This window comes from Giraffa tippelskirchi, chromosome 8 (assembly GCF_054371585.1).
Source record: "Giraffa tippelskirchi isolate mGirTip1 chromosome 8, T2T-mGirTip1v1.2.pri, whole genome shotgun sequence".
NCBI lineage: Eukaryota > Metazoa > Chordata > Mammalia > Artiodactyla > Giraffidae > Giraffa > Giraffa tippelskirchi.
The window spans coordinates 121,074,441-121,088,724 of NC_137282.1; the positions used below are offsets into that span (position 1 = coordinate 121,074,441).

Below are 14,284 nucleotides of genomic sequence, written 5' to 3' on the forward strand. Positions count from 1 at the left end.
AATTAAATGTAATTGCAACTTAATGTAAATAGGGTTTTCTTTTTGGCTTATTATGTATGAGATGAGGAGTAACTCTGGGCATGAAAAGTGAAGATCAGAGGCACATCTCTTGATGGGGAAAATGAAGGCATGTGGAAGCAAATTAGAAGGCTCAGTAATCAAATTATGTATCCTGGATGATTTGACTCAAGAGCTGAGCATCTGTGATGTTGCAAGTCAGCGACAAGATGAGGCAGCCCAGTGAGTGGCCAATTCAGAATGATGCTGATGCCCCACGGTGATTTCATGATTCTCTGCTTGTAGGCACAAGGGCAGGAGCAGAGATAATCATAAAGAAGTGAGCTTAATTGCCTTTATTTTTCATAACTTGGCTCACTTAGAAAGGTTCTGATGGTCTTCATTTCAGTTCATTTATTTTGATGGCCCACTTTGTTCCAAAGTTGATGGTTTTACCATTAAGGCCAACCTGGAAAGTCGTGTGAGTAAAATACATCACAGGAAAGGGATATATGTTTTTATTTTGTATTTATTATTTCTGGATTGTATTTCTCAGCATGCAGTAGTAATTCTTTAGTTTGTTTCATTAGTATTCTTGTAGGAAACAAGTTGAAATATTTATTTCTGGCAAGTGATCCAGTCTCACGAAAAGAGAATTGGCTCTGGAGGCTGAGATCTCAAACCGTCTCCATCTCACAGTTATGGACACACACTCTTCAGCCACAGCACCAAGCCTTGAGTCCTGACTGTCACTTACTTGTTGTTTGAACTTGGACAAGTTGTGTAACCTTTCTTTGTTTCTGTTGCCTCCCTAGTAAAATTGGGGTGAATGCACACTAAGTCACTTCAGCCATGTCTGACTCTTTGTGACCTCATGGACTACAGCCTGCCTGGCTCCTCTGTCCATGGGATTTCCCAGGCAAGAATACTGGAGGGGTTTGCCATGCCCTCCTCCAGGGGATCTTCCGGACCCAGGGATCAAACCTGTGTCTCTTGAGTCTCCTGCACTGGCAGGTGGGTTTTTTACCACTGGCACCACCTGGGAAGCCCTAAAATTGGGGAATAGTACCTACATCAGGGGGGTTATCATGAGGAGTGAATGGGTCAACAAACATAAAGTTCTACTGACGGTAAATGCTTAATAAGTATTTCCTATCATTTCACCTTGGATGTTAATGGTTTAAGCTGAAGCTCTCTTTTCACCTCTGAAATTAGATCCCGAAAAGACAGTGCTAATTCAAGTTATGTTCATTTGATGCTTTTTCTGTTTTAGCTAGTAAGAGAATTTGTTTCTGAATAAATGAAGTCCTTCAACTTTCTTGGAAAATAATACAAACTTTTGAACAACATTCTAAAAGTTCCCAGATGCTGCTACCGCTGGCCTGAGACCACACTCGGAGAATGACTGTTCACCCACTAGTTCCCAAACTGGACTAACCATTGGAATCACCTGAGATCAGAGGTGTAGCATGTTGATGCCCAAACTGATTAAAAAGTTAATCAGTTGGGTTAATTTATTGTGAAATGTAGTTGTCATGTGCTTTGAAAAAGAGAGGCTGTGTAACATTACACCTTACCTGTCTATGTGGAATTCCTATGCACTCAGAGAATTTTTAGGGATATTATAATTTGTCCAATCTAAATGGGGAAACAGTCTTGGGGACCTCATTCTTGGCTAAAAGCCCAGGAACAGTCAGTGGTGGCACCAGATAACAATAGACTTCCTGTATTCTGCTCAGTAGAGTTTTGATTCAACTGCCTTGTCTTCTGAAAAATCAGATAATGTGGTAGAAGCACATAATCCCAGATAAAGTGCCCTGGGAATCCTATGGACCTGCCTGTCTCCCTTGACCCAGTTTAATTTTTGATTTCAGGGTTGTTTATTGAAAAGCTTTTCTAAATGAAAATCCACCAACACCACCATAGCTAAGTGTAAGAAAATAAACCTAGAGCTATCCCTTGAGAAAAGGATGAGTTTTTTTCTAGCTAGGTTAAGGATCCAGTTGAGTTTTTCCTCTTTGCTGTTATTTTAGCAGTTTGGCTTTTACTAATGAAAAACTCAGAGGTATCTTTGAAAATTTCAGGAAACATGGACAGTTTTCTCAAGTCCAAGTTTGGTGACCTTCTGGGAATCCTGCCAGCTTCTTGTGTTTGATTCACTGTTTAATTTTTGTTTTAACTTGTCTTGTTTTGATATAGGTCAGTGTAGCCATGATCGCAGTGTTATGTTACCCGTTAACTGTTTGTTTTTACAGTTATTGGTGTCAAGAAGAAAAGATTAAGAACTGACACAATTTTCTTTTTAAATTCGAAGTAAAAAGTTCTAGTGAAGTTTGAGCTTTATAGGAAGTTTTTCTAAATATATTCTTTGGAAATGTAGCTTTTACATTTTTATTATGTAACGGGGTAAATAAAAACAAACACTCAGAATATACGTTTTGTATTTTTATGGTAACTTTCAAATCTATAGGTGATTCAATGAAAACAAAGTATTCAATGTTTTACAAATGCTAAACCTTGCTGTATTTCTCTACTGAATTAGGAAGAGACAGTTTGATTCCACCTCAAGGGGTTGTCTAGGCACACACCAGTACCCAGAATTAGATACAATATTAAAGATAAGGAAAGGAGAAACATTCTTTGTAAGTGTTCAGCCAATAATCACATGGTGGTGAAGTGCCTGTCCAGGCTTGACTGTCCCAGGGGGATTCAGAGAAGTTACTTTGTTCAGTTTAGTAAGTCTATTAATAGCCAATTGGCAGTTTTCCTTTTTCAAATGGAAAGCTCCTTTTAATTTATTATATAAAAGTAACACTTTGTACCTATTTTTAAATGAAGAAAGGTATAAGGCAAAAATAGTTTTGATTTAAATTTATGAAAATCAACAAGTATGGCATGATGTATCACTGTGTTTCTTTTCAAACCATTTTTGATTCTCATTTAACATAATGTCTTGAATTAATCTTTAGAAAGGGCTGAATGTGATTTTTTTAAAAAAAATATTGAAATGCAGTTGATTTCCAATATTGTGTTAGTTCCAAGTGTACAGCACAGTATTCAGTTATATATATTCGTAAAATATATATATGTGTATGCTGCTGCTGCTGCTAAGTCGCTTCAGTCGTGTCCAACTCTGTGCGACCCCATAGACGGCAGCCCACCAGGCTCCCCCGTCCCTGGGATTCTCCAGGCAAGAACACTGGAGTGGGTTGCCATTTCCTTCTCCAATGCATGAAAGGGAAAAGTGAAAGTGAAGTCGCTCAGTTGTGTCCGACTTGTAGCGACCCCATGGACTGTAGCCTACCAGGCTCCTCTGTTCATGGGATTTTCCAGGCAAGGGCACTGGAGTGGGTTGCCATTGCCTTCTCCATATACGTGTATATATAGGTATATATGTTCTTTTATAGATCTTTTCCAGTATAGTTCTCTGTGCTATGCAGTAAGTCCTTGTTGTTTATCTGTTTTATATATAGTACTGTATATCTATTAATACCAAACTCCTGGTTTATCCCTCCTCCCTTTTCCCCTTTGATAATGGTAAGTATGTTTTTTATTTCTGTGGGCCTATTTGTGTTTTGTAAATAGGTTCAGTTGTATGGTGTTTTTTAGACTCCACATATAAGTGGTATTGTATGGTATTTGTCTTTCTCTGTCTGACTTACTTCACTTAGTATATAATCTCTAGGTCTATCCATGTTGTGGCATATGGCATTATTTCATTCTTTTATATGGCTGAGTAATATTCCCTTGTGTATATAGACCACATCTTTATCCATTCATATACAATAACCAAGACATGGAAGCAACCTGTGTCCATTAGGTGATGAATTTGATTTGAATTTATATCATGGCAAGAAGTGGAGAGGTTACCCCAGAGAGAGGCACTGTGGAGAAGAGAAACACCCAAGGTCCTGAGAATGCAGACAATTCCTCCACTTCTCTGTAGAAACTTCCCTTTTCCCTCTGGCAGTGCCTTTCCATCCTTTCATAGTTCCTTTGCTTTTCTTTCACTGTTCAAATCACTTGTGAGCCAGCACTTCTGGACTAAGGTTTGAAGTGAGAGAGAGTGAAAGATGCTTCGTGAGGAGCAGAGATGCCATGGTAACTGTCTTAGCTAGAGTGGTCCATACATTTCTTACTTAGATCCCTTCAGAATGAGGAGGGAGCAAGGATGAAAAGAAAACGTGGGATTCAGAACTCTTGATGAGATATGGAGGCACATGGAACCTTATTCAAACTCCTGTATAACTTAGTGGCATCAAGTGTGTCAATGTGGAATGTGAACAGGTAGGTACTTATAATCTAAGTTATATGTTGTTTTCATTCTGCCATTTGAATAATAGTAACAGTATTTATAGATGAAGTACCAAATAAGTATAGACTCATTATTTCCAAGAAGGCTATGGGTGAGGAAATGGAAAACCTGGTTTCTCATCCCAGTCTACCATTAACTTACTCAATCGGTTGCTTGTCTGAAAAGCCTGTAGTAAAACAGACCTCAGTAGGTATGATTGTAAAGTCTTCTTTCATTTTCTTTTTCTTGGTGAAAAGCACCATTTGAGATCATCATGGATCATGTAAAGAGTTGCAGCTTAGAGCATCTGTGTTCAGAGGTGAGGTCAGTTCGAGTAAAATCCTTTAGAAAATTGGTCTCTGGAGAAATGTAGCATTCACTCCAAAATTTCCTATAACAATGTTCTTGAATGTTCACTGAAGATGGATGTTACTGTGCATGAGAAATAATGAGATAGCAGATCTTTTTATTTCAAGAAAATTTTATTTTCCTTTTCATGATGCCTAAACAAACCTTTTTGGCCTCCTTGTGGGAATTATATAAAACATATTCACTGGTCTTTTCAACACTTGGAAAAAAAATTCTTAATTATGGGTTTTATAAGTGAAATCATGTTTATATGAGTAATCATATTATATTTTTGAGCTCAAAATTGTATGTTTCTCAAAATGTTAACAATTGCATTTTGGAGGTAGTATGATAGATATTTTCTTTCCTGCTTTTCTTTGTTTCCTCTATTTTTTAATACACATGTATTATCTTTATAATGCAAACATAAATAGATAACTACATGCTTTGTAGAGGAAGCATATGAAATGGTAATTTTGAATTCTAAGACATATGAGAGATAATGATGTTACAATGTGATTCGTTTACATTCCTGCAATTCACAAAGCCCTTGTTGTGCGAGATGTACTTTGAGATACCAGACACACTAATGAGAGATAGTAAAATCTGGCGAAAATGATAGGTGTGATTTTTATTAAAAGCAGAACATCACTTTCTTACTCCTTGTGAATGCCAAAAGAATATTATGTATTCTAATACTGTAAAGCCATCGAGGATTATAGCTGAGATCGGGTTGGGGGGGTATGTAGTCGTGGCCCTGCCACTTAGCACCTGTGTCACCTTCATGGGTCTTAACCTTTTAAAGTTTAATTTGCCCACCTGTCAAGAGAGGATCAAAGGACCTACTTCATGCTGTGGTCAAGAGTGTTCAGTGGAATAATGCGCATAAACTCTTAAACACAGTGCCTGGCAGGGAAAAGTACTCAAATTAGTTATTATCACAAGTGTAATATTCCTCCTACTTCTGAGCTTGTTCACACGTCTGATTTGGATATCTACCTTGTGGAAAGCTTGCTGTGTCTTCAGATGAGGATATCCTCCAGGCGGCCTGGGTCGTGGTGGAGAGGTGAATCCAGACTTTCACCCTTGTCCACGTTGTGCTGGGGATGCAGGGGAGCATGTCTCCTGAAGCTAGCGGTGTTCTGGGGGTGCCACCAGAGGCTTTGCAGAGCATCTCCTGTGACTCTAAGTACTCTTTATGGAGTCTGGGAGGCCAGCATCCTTTGCCATATGGCACAATCCCCAGCGGTTGTTGGGTGGAGTTGGAAGTGTCCTTAGGTCTGACTTGCAGCTACAGGTGGTTTGGCATGAGCTCCTAGATTTTAGCAATTGTAGAGGTCTCGTTGGTCAGGGTTCTGGATAGTCCATCTTATACATGCATGTGTGAAGTTGCTAGAGTGGTGTCTGACTCTCTGCAACTCTATGGACTATAACCTGCCAGGCTCCTTTGTCCATGGGATTCTCCAGGTAAGTATACTGGAGCGGGTTGCCATGTACTGCTCCAGAGGATCTTCCTAACCCAGGGATCAAACCTGCATCTCTTATGTCCCCTGCACTGGTAGGTGAAATTTTTTTTACCACTAGTGCCACCTGGGAAGCCCAAGTCCATCTTTTGGCTCTGTGAAAATTAGACGATTACTTTGTACCCAGGCGGATGCAGCTCTGGGTTTCAGTAGCCATTTGCCTCCTCAACTAGAGGCCTTTATATGGCCGTAGACCAGAATTTGATGTATCTGTATAGGATATGCATTAATTCATCCACTAGGCAAATATTTTTCCAGCTCTTTCCATAGATTAATTCCAGACCCTAAAGGTGCAGCAAAAATGAGACATGATCCCTTTCCTCAAGGATTCATAATCTCTTTGCTAATTTCACTGTGTCTGCTTTGTCTATCAGGGTTGGTATCATATCATGGAACTCTTAACCCTAGTACATTGCTGCTCTCAGGAGAGTGCTTCAAAGAGGGTGTCATGGTTGATTTCATACGTTAATTGCTCCCGTACTCACTAATCTGAAGGTTTATTATTGGGGTCCCTGGTTGGGTCTATGCTCTTCTCAAACCTGTGTTGAACTCTATATGTATAATGTACATCAGTAAGATTCTACAAAGTGTTTAGACTAGGCACATAGTCTACCAATCCAAAACGTAAACAAAAATCCATGATGAACTGAATTGAAGTGATCAAGGCTTAAAATAGAAGGAAGTTATGGAGACACTGGGAAAATCAGAATCAATTATTTTTAGACTACATATGTCAGAGCCCTGAAAAAAGTGTTAATATTTTGAGCTCTGATTCATTCTCAATTAGTTAATTAAGTGAATGTCTGGCCAGTTACCAATATAGGATAGTGAGAGCCATTTGTGCATCTGTATTTCCTTAACTGTGCTTCAAAATATTTTTAATTTTTAGCTGCATAGTGTAATTTCACATTGGACATTTTTCGGCCAGACCTATTACATCATTAAATGCTAAGCTTGAATAGTACAATGAGTTTGTGTGTTTTAAATGTTTCTACATCATCTTGGATAAGGCTGCCAAATTGAATTTCACATCTCCTATCTAGAAATCTGCCATGTTTTCCATACTTGAGCCTAAAACAGTTTAAGACGAGTGAAGCAGTTATAATTTCATATTTTTAAACTTGATTTAAATACTAATAACTTTAAGAATAAATGTGTGCATGTTTTCTGCTTTATTCCATCTTCAGCTTTTCTGCAAAGATGAGCATGTATCATAAACGTAGCTGCAAGAAGAACCTCTTTCCTCTTCTTCTCTATAGTTGTTTTCATGTTGCCAATCCTTAAGCAAGGCCAATCTGTTTCTCAAGACAGTGTCCTCAAGGAATCCAATTATTACAGGGTTGCCATCTTCCCAAATGCAGGGAAGAAGAATCCTAGCCCTGCTTCTCCGGAGGGTAAGACTCTGCTACTTTCACTGTTCAGTTCAGTTGTTCAGTCATGTCCGACTCTTTTTGACCCCATGGACTGCAGCACACCAGGCTTCCCTGTCCATCACCAACTCCTGGAGCTTACTCAAACTCATGTCCATTGAGTCAGTGATGCCATCCAACCATCTCATCCTTTGTCATCCCCTTTTCCTCCTGCCTTCAATCTTTCCCAGCATCTGGGTCTTTTCCAGTGAGTCAGTTCTTCCTATCAGGTGGCCAAAGTATTGGAGCTTCAGTTTCAGCATCAGTCCTTCCAATGAATATTCAGGACTGATTTTCTTTAGAATTGACTGGTTGGATTTCCTTGCAGTCCAAGGGATTCTCAAGAGTCTTCTCCAACATAGTTCAAAGGCAACAATTCTTTGGCGCTCAGCTTTCTTTATAGTCCAACTGAAATCCATACATCAATTCAGTTCAGTCACTCAGTTGTGTCCAACTCTTTGTGACCCCATGGATTGCAGCACGCCAGGCCTCCCTGTCCATCACCAACTCCCGGAGTTTACTCAAACTCATGTTTATTGAGTCGGTGATGTCATCCAGCCATCTCATCCTCTGTTGTCCCCTTCTTCTCCCACCTTCAATCTTTCCCAGCACCAATGAGTCAGTTCTTCACATCAGGTGGCTAAAGTATTGGAGTTTCAGCTTCAGCATCAGTCCTTCCAATGAATATTCAGGACTGATTTCCTTTAGGATAGACTGGTTGGATCCCCTTGCAGTCCAAAGTACTCCCAAGAGTCTTCTCCAACACCACAGTTCAAAAGCATCAATTCTTTGGCACTCAGCTTTCTTTATAGTCCAACCCTCACATCCATACATGACTACTGGAAAAATCATAGCTTTGACTAGATGGACCTTTGTTGGCAGAGTAATGTCTCTGCTTTTTAATATGCTGTCTAGGTTGGTCATAGCTTTTCTTCCAAGAAGCAAGTGTCTCTTAATTTCATAGCTGCAGTCACCATCTGCAGTCATTTTGGAGCCCCCCAAAATAAAGTCTGTTACTGTTTCCCCATCTGTTTGCCATGAAGTGATGGGACCAGATGCCATGATCTTAGTTTTCAGAATGTGGAGCTTTAAGCCAACTTTTTCACTCTCCTCTTTCACTTTCATCAAGAAGCTCTTTAGTTCCTCTTCACTTTCTGCCATAAGGGTGGTGTCATCTGCATATCTGAGTTTATTAATATTTCTCCCGGGAAACTTGATTTCAGCTTGTGCTTCTTCCAGCCCAGTGTTTCTCATGACGTACTCTGCATATAAATTAAATAAGCAGGGTGACAATATACAGCCTTGACATACTCCTTTCCCTATTTGGAACCAGCCTGTTATTCCATGTCCAGTTCTAACTGTTGCTTCCTGACCTGCATACAGGTTTTTCAAGGGGCAGGTTCTGGTATTCCCATCTCTTTAAGAATTTTCCACAGTTTGTTGTGATCCACAAGGTCAAAGACTTTGGTGTAATCAATAAAGTCTACTTTTACTGTAAGCAATTTCAAATTTTGACTTTTTTCCTTTAAAATCTTTCTCCTGGGATTTCTTTTCTCAGAGCCATTTCTTGATGTGTGCTAAAGCAAATAGGGAAAGAAAGGCATATTTTATTTTTTGCAAAAGCTGCAGGAATGAGTCTCCATCTCTGTGATCATTGTCCTCATTGGGGAGCTGCCTGCATGCTCAGTTGCCCAGGCATTCTGTCTGACTCTGCGACCCCGTGGACTGTCGCCCACCAGACTGCTCCGTCCATGGACTTTTCCAGGCAAGAATCCTGGAGTGGGTTGCAATTTCCCACTCCAGGGAATCTTCCTTACCCAGGGATCAAAACCTGTGTCTCTGTGATTGGCAGGCAGATTCTTTATCACTGGGCCATCTGGGAAGCCCTCATTAGGGAGTTGGGGAGTTTAAAATGCAAAACAAGGAATTTTGATATATCAAAAGAGCAGAGGGGAGACAAGTGCTCCCAAGGAAGCTGTTATTGTCTTTCTTCCCATTCACAAAAAGGATACTGGAATGGGTAAGCCTCTCCCTTCTCCAGGGGATCTTCCCAACCCAGGAATCAAACTGGGGTCTCCTGCACTGCAGGTGGATTCTTTACCAACTGAGCTATCAGGGAAGCCCTCACAAAAATGGGCTACTGATAATTGTAAAAATGTTGATTTTGTGCTGCTTGCGGGGGGCGGGGGTGGGGGGTGGGGAAGTGATGAGTCAGCAAGCTCCCTGGCTCTCTGGGTACCTAGTAGACTGAGGTTGCTTGTGATATGATTGGGAGATGAACTACTTCAAATATAAGTTTGGAAGCAAAGTAAGACTCCAAATGGTTTAATGCTGGAGGTCGGTGCCAGGGAAAATTTGGTCTGTGTCATACTTTGCTTCATGGAGGAGGTGTGGCACGAGCCTGCTTCTTGAAGCATGGTTCAGTTTAGACACACGCAATAGTCAACATAAGTCATAGGGCTAGAAGTTATCTAACAAGTAATTGTCATTTATGATACAAACGTTGTTTATACCAATGACGCTTGATGCCTTGATCTCTCCCAATAGCATAACTAATGAGCATATGATCTGATACCAGATACCTTTAAGGATGGGAAACTTTTAGCTTTAAACATCCTTATTTATTAAAAATGATTTTCTTAGGTTAAACTGAAAACTCCTCCTTGGGGTGTCCATGCAGTGGTCCTAATTCTGTGCTCTAGGAGTAACAGGGACCAAAAAAATATCTTCCACTTCAAATCCAGTCTTGCCAAGATTTGAAGACAAGTGGAACATGGTATTCTAAAACTGCTTCTTTCTTTCTTTTTCTTTTGCATGGTTTACAGTTGCATCTCCAGCCTGGTCAACCTTCCCTGGACATGCTGAGTATTGATTCTTTCTGACCATTGGTTGCTAAATAGAAAGGGTGTAGCCCATCTCTTTTCTCACTGTTGCCCAAGAGCAAATGAATTTTTGGCAGCTAGCTCACACAAATGACTTCAGTTTGCCATTAGCTAAGGCCGTTTTGTCTGCTCTGCCCTCCTGTTAGGCCAACGGATTCCTTTTAAGCATTCCACAATCCAAATTTTGGATCTCAGGATTTTTGTGTATTTCTTTTGGATTTTGTCTTATTGTGATTGGCTCATTATTGATCCAGGTGAGATCTTATCCACAGGCTTCCATTAAATCAGTTAGAAATCTTTTTTAGCTTTTCTTTATCTAGAAACTTGATTTGCATGTCATCATTTTCCTCATTCAAATTATGGATAACCAATGAACTTGGCAGGACACAGGACAGAATTCTAAAATATCTCACCAGAAACCTCTTGCCAGGTTGGCAACCATTGTTACTCACCATGGGGGAGCCATTTGATGAGTTTTATATCCAGACTACATTTATCTGCTCTCATTTTTGAAGTATCGTAAGTACAGTCTCCTGATATCAGCCTTGTGCATGTGTGTGCTAAGTCGATTCATTTGTGTCTGACTCTTTGTGACCCTATGGACCATAGTCCCTAGGCTCCTCTGTCCATGGGCTTCTCCGGACAAGAGTACTGGAACGGGTTGCCATGCCCTCCTCCAGGGAATCTTCCTGACCAGCAACTGAACCCATGTCTCTTATGTCTCTTGGATTCGTAGGAGGGTTCTTTACCACTAGTACCACATAGGAAGCGCAACCCTATCAAAAAAGTACAGGTCAAATGGTACAGCACAGGGAACTCTACTCGATATTCTGTAATAACCTGTATGGGAAAAGCATCTGTTAAAGAATGAATATGTGTATATGTATGATTGAATCACATGCTGTACACCTGAAACGAACAACATTGTAAATCAACTATACACCAATAAAGTTTTTTTTTAAAAGTGAAAAAAGTGCAGGGAAGTTTAATGTGATTTATTCTTGGTACTTAAAAACATCGTGTAATGTTTAGGACATATTCCTTTCGTAAGTCTTGTAAATGCTCGCAAAAAGGAGTGAAGTTTAGAATGTTTAACAACCAGAAAAGCCAGGGCATCAGGCTTGCAGCTTGGGCACAGGGCAGTCAGCTGACAGCTGATTTCATCCCCCAGCCTTGCGGGTTTCCCAGAAGCCGACACGCTCTTGATCTTCAGGGCTATTTCTTTTCTCCTTTCTGTAAGTTTCTGCTGTTTCTTGCTTGGACTTGGAGCACTGGTCTATATTTCACAAATGAAGGTGTATTGTGAAACAGACTTAAAACTGGGAATGGGTGTGATTTGTTTAAGGGCTTGATGGGAAAAGAGGGTTTATTGAGGGGAGAGCTGGAAATATTTCCAAATATGGGACCTGGAGCCCTTCTGTAGAAATGCTCACTGGAAGCAGAGAGGGTGGTGGTGTTTCTGGCTGAGCACAAATCTGTCAGTTACAAGCTAACCAGAAAAAGTCTAGAAGATGAAGACCAATCAAGACAGATGCTATCTTTTGAGAAGTAGTGAAGAAATGTTGCCAAGGGCACTGTAAAAGCATTGATTATCTCAAGGAAGGATAACTCTCATGGAGGGTATCATCTTAAGCAGAAGGAGATAAAGGAGCAGGGTATGGGCGTGGGTGAGAGGAGGCATTTCTTTGGAACTTGGGGAGGTCATTGATACTGAGGTGAGCGTTTCCATAATGGTGAGTATGTATATACAACTTTATTGAATTTTAGAAGAAATGAGTGATGAACATTTGAAGCTGTAAGATGAGTATAATAATTACTTGGGATGTATGGTCAATAGAAAACAGTAGGGAAAAACCTAGAGTGGAAAGACTTCAGCAGAGAAACATGAACTTTCTGCCTTCCTGGTTAGTATTGTTGTGTTGTTCAGTGGCTAAGTTGTGTCCTTCTCTTCATGAGGCTATGGTTTGCAGCACACGAGGTTTCCCTATCCTTCACTATCTCCCAGAGTTTGCTCAAGCTCATGTCCATTGATGCCATCCAACCATCTCATTCCCTGTCACACCTTCCTCCTCCAGCCCTCAATCTTTCCCAGCATCAGGATCTTTTCCACTAAGTCGGCTCTTCGCACCAGGTGGCCAAAGTATTGGTGCTTCAGATTCAGCATCAATCCTTCCAGTGAATATTCAGGGTTGGTTTTCTTTAGGATAGACTGGTTTGATCTCCTTACTGTTCAAGGGATGCTCAAGAGTTTTCTCCAACACCACAGCTCAAAAGTATCAATTCTTTAGCGCTTAGCTTTCTTTATGGTCCAACTCTCTCATCTGAATGTGACTACTGGAAAATCCATAGCTTTGATTAGATGGACTGTTGTTGACAAAATGATGTCTCTGCTCTTTAATATGCTGTCTAGGTTGGTCATAGCTTTTCTTCTAAGGAGCAAGCATCTTTTAATTTCATGGCAGCAGTCACCATCTGCAGTGATTTTGGAGCCCAAGAAAAGAAAATCTGTCAGTATTCTCACCTGGAAAATCTCATGGACAGAGTAACCTGCTGGGCTACAGTCCATGGGGTGTAAAGAATTGCACACGACTGAGTGCGCACATGCACACACACATACACAGTGTGTAGAAGTTAAATAAGCAAGGTGACAATATACAGCCTTGACACACTCCTTTCCTAATTTTGAACCAGTCCATTGTTCCATGTCTGGTTCTAACTGTTGCTGCTTGACCTGCATACAGGGTTCTCAGGAGACAGGTGAGGTGGTCTGGTGTTCCTATCTCTTTGAGAATTTTCCAGTTTTTTGTGATTCACACAATCAAGGCTTTAGTGTAGTATGTGAATCAGAAGTAGATTTTTTTTTTTTCCTGGAATTCCTTTGCTTTTTGTATGATCCAATATATGTTGGCAATTTAACCTCTGGTTTCTCTGCCTTTTCTAAATCAAGCTTGTACATCTGGAAGTTCTCAGTTCACATTGCTGAAGCCTAACTTGAAGGATTTTGAGCATAACCTTACTAGCATGTGAAGTGAGTGTAATTATATGCTAGTTTGAACATTCTTTGGAATTGCTCTTCTTTGGGATTAGAATGAAAACTGACCTTTTCCAGTCCTGTGGCCACTGCTGAGTTTTCCAGATTTGCTGACATATTGAGTGTAGCACTGGTTAATGTTGCAGTTTCATTATTATGAAATATTCCTTCATTACAGAGAATAATTAGTATATCAGTGTGAAGGCATATTTCCGCCTTAAGTATTGTGCCATACCTTGCTTGGAAGACCCTTACAGCTCTGTTATTCCAGTGGTGATTTATTTGCTGACTATCCTCTAAGCAAAAGTACAAAGATTTGTGTCCCTCCGATTTTAGAAATATTCAGTCCTGCTGGCCATTTCTGAATCTGCGAAGGAAAGGGATATTGAATAGAAAGAAGAGAGAGGGTAGGTGTGAGGATGCACTGTGGAAAGTTTTCTGTGGACCATTGTGAATTCCAAATATGACCTTCCAGAAGGTTGTAGGCTATTACTGTACCTCACTTTAATTCCTAAATTGCAAAAGGGCAAGGGGGTGGAGAGAGAGATAACTTAGGAGGTTGGTTATAGATATAATATATAGAATATTATATCTATTCTATATATAATAGAATAGATAACCATCAAGGAGCTTTGTATAGCACAGGGAACTATACTCAGCATTTCGTGATACCTATAAAGGAAGAGCGGAGAAGGCAATGGCACCCCACTCCAGTACTCTTGCCTGGAAAATCCCATGGACGGAGGAGCCTGGTAGGCTACAGTCTATGGGGTCGCACAGAGTCGGACACGACTGAAGCG

The 14,284-nt window shown here is 40.4% G+C and overlaps 1 protein-coding gene across 1 annotated transcript in view; it reads left to right on the plus strand.

Moving 5' to 3' along the window:
- Positions 1 to 914: 914 nt before the first annotated feature.
- Positions 915 to 14,284, plus strand: part of COL21A1 (collagen type XXI alpha 1 chain) — a 201,884-nt gene continuing 188,514 nt past the window's right edge. The window contains exon 1 of the mRNA XM_081524368.1: positions 915 to 1,011. The gene's annotated coding sequence lies outside the window, so the exon portion shown is untranslated. The remainder of the gene's footprint in view (positions 1,012 to 14,284) is intronic.